The sequence below is a fragment of the Mya arenaria genome, chromosome 2 (assembly GCF_026914265.1).
Source record: "Mya arenaria isolate MELC-2E11 chromosome 2, ASM2691426v1".
NCBI classification, from domain to species: Eukaryota; Metazoa; Mollusca; class Bivalvia; order Myida; family Myidae; genus Mya; species Mya arenaria.
Window position 1 is genome coordinate 62,934,290 of NC_069123.1, and position 3,335 is coordinate 62,937,624.

General features: G+C 41.1%; 1 pseudogene; it reads right to left on the bottom strand.

Annotated features, from left to right (window-relative positions):
- Window positions 1-441: 441 nt before the first annotated feature.
- Window positions 442-1,761, bottom strand: LOC128216558 (cytochrome P450 2J2-like; annotated as a pseudogene).
- Window positions 1,762-3,335: the final 1,574 nt, after the last annotated feature.

Genomic DNA, 3,335 nt, shown 5'->3' on the forward strand with positions numbered 1-3,335 from the left:
CCGTGCATCCAGGAAAGGGGTCATATAAACATTTGCGTTAGCCGTGCATCCAGGAAAGGGGCCATATAAACATTTGCGTTAGCCGTGCATCCAGGAAAGGGGCCATATAAACATTTGCGTTAGCCGTGCATCCAGGAAAGGGGCCATATAAACATTTGCGTTAGCCGTGCATCCAAGAAATGGGCCATATAAATATTTGCGTTAACCGTGCATCCAGGAAAGGGGCCATATAAACATTTGCGTTAGCCGTGCATCCAGGAAAGGGGCCATATAAACATTTGCGTTAGCCGTGCATCCAGGAAAGGGGCCATATAAACATTTGCGTTAGCCGTGCATCCAGGAAAGGGGCCCAACGTTTTATGCAGCTACTATTGTGGTATGTTATATGCCTTATAATACACATGACCGATCAAATAAGACAAGTAAGCATCACGATAGAGCCTATACCCTGGGTCGGGCCATGAGACTGTACGAGCTGGGCATATTGATGAACTGGTTTTGGCGTGCCTCGAGGGAAGGGAGGGCACCCTGGCGGTCTGGAGAGAATGTGAATCGCTGTAGGAGGTTGGTGAAGACCAGGAACAGCTCCATGCGGGTGAGAGACTCACACAGGCACGTCCGCGGACCTGGCGGAGTTTGAAATATGTTTTAAAAGAGGAGGAATGTCATCAACAATAGTTCAATCTAGCAGTATGTTGATGATGTCCACAGACATGTTTTGAAGGCATACTCTTCATGAAATATTAAACGAAGGAGAACACGATTTGAAACATGACGAATTGATACGTAATTTAGCGCACAATGATGTTTAGGAAAAATGTAGGTTAAGATTTGGCATTATCTTTTGCTTAAGTACTTAAATGTACAGCGTACCAACTGAGAATGGTATTAGACTGTCCTCTTTCTGCAGCTTTTTGTTTTCACTGAGAAACCTGTCTGGGTTAAAGGTTTACGGTTGGCTCCATTTCCGGGAGTCCATGCTGGCAGAGTAGATGGACGGCAGGATGACGGCGTTCTTTGGGATGTCATTGCAGCCCAAGGTGGCCACCTCCGTCGCGCGATGGGGCGCGTTCATAGGCACCTGAAGGAAATATAGCCAATTCGTATGGATGACTGGCACTCGGTATTGGGTGACCAGTGTATGAACAAAAATGACTTGAATCGCATAATAGAGTATTTCTTTTGCCAGAGAAAGAAAGATGTAATGTGATTTACAAGTTTATTTAATCCTATGCTCGGTAACATACCTATATTGCCCATTCTGTGGATTTCCATTATTGTTGCATTAACGTATGTGAGTCTGTCCTTATCTGCATACTTGACCGCACGATCCCCGATGACCTGCCAGGGAATAACAAATATATAACAAAGAAGAGAGGTGTGTTACATTGTCTTCATGATGATGATGATGATGGTGGTGCCTATTATCGTTCGCGTCTTCGTCGTCAACGTCGTCATGGCCTTCGTCGTGAGGAACGGGATCGTCGTTAATGATTGTTGCATTTATCGTCATAACGTAATTGCCATAAATGTTGTGAAATTGCTTCCTTTGTATTTCACCAAACATATTTTGATTAAACATAAAACATATGTCCTTTCTACATGTTGCTTGAAACCAGTCGATTAAGGTACCTTCGCGATTTCCTCCTGGCAGCGGGTCTGGACTTCAGGGTTGCGGATCATCTGCAGGAAGGCCCAGTCCAGGGTGGCGTACGTCGTCTCAGAGCCAGCCAGGAACAGGTCGAAGATCACATGGAACATGTTACCCCCTTTTATTTAAAAAGCACGAACATGATTCCTAAATGAATTGAAACTAGAACACAGAATGTTACCCACTTGAATTTACACAAACGCGGACCACGTTAATTACGATAAATCAGACCAGCGCGGAACACGTTAATTATGGTAAATCAGACCAGCGCGGAACACGTTAATTATGGTAAATCAGACCAGCGCGGAACACGTTAATTATGGTAAATCAGACCAGCGCGGAACACGTTAATTACGATAAATCAGACCAGCGCGGACCACGTTAACTACGATCAATCAGACCAGCGCGGAACACGTTAATTACGATTAATCAGACCAGCGCGGACCACGTTAATTACGATAAATCAGACCAGCGCGAACCACGTTAATTACGATAAATCAGACCAGCGCGGAACACGTTACCAATTTAATTTCAATTTCAATAGTTTATTAGCACAAACATTCAAGTGCATCGCCTTTACTTCTGGCGGTTACATTTTATTTACATACATGAAAAGAGCATGATAATATGATGACACTGATCAGATATTGATAATTCAAGTATAAAAAGTAATTATTAATGTGATATTGCTTAAACAGTGGCGTACCCTAATCCTTTACTGAACAATATGTATAGATTGACCACCCCCGCTAATAAGGTATGCGGTCAGGCATGTTTTGACAACAGCGGGTATGTTAGTGATGAAAGGTAATCGTTGTAAGGCCACTGTCAAGAGCATAATTATTATTTGTTTTAGTTCAATGGTCAGACTGAAAAAGAAGAAAAACAACAACAATTATTTCTAAAGCAAGCTAAAATAGCAATACAAGAAGAAAAAAAATAAACATTTATTGGTTTATGATACTTTCTCGTCTTGAAGTTGAAAGATATACATATTAAACAAGTTTATTTTGTGTACTATTCTGCTCAGCAGATAATAACAATTTAAACTTTTGCATTGCGGGCCAATGACAAAAATATCTAGGTAAGCATTCAATCTGAATGTCTCTGTGAAAAGGATATACATGTACAAGCACAAAGTGAAACTCATCTTCAACAACATTCATTTGACAAAATATACATTTACGTTCAGATTGTTCTATATTTCTAAAACGGCCTTCTTCGATTGCAAGTTTGTGGGCTGAGCATCTTAATCTGGTTAGCGAAATACGATGCTTGTCGCTTTTAATACAATGTAGATAATTTTCGTAACCAAACCTACGCTTTATACTACAATAAGTTTTTAATTTGGATGAGGTGTCTAATAGAGAAAACCAGTATTGGCAATACTGATAATGTTATCTGTGTATGACACTGTTTAATTGAAACAATGAAAGGTCATTATTGAACCACAAATAACTAAAACCAAAACTATTAAACAATTGCTTTACATCTAATGCCCATGACCCACGAATATTATTCTTCACTTGATCCCAATACACTTCATGCACCAAAGAACCGCAGTGTTTAGTATGCACCACTCGGTACACCGTCGACGCCACTCCAACAGTCGCCATCATACGCTGTTCAGCCGTCCGTAGAGAACTCTCTGTTACAGTCCATTGCGGATAAACTGTCAATTATT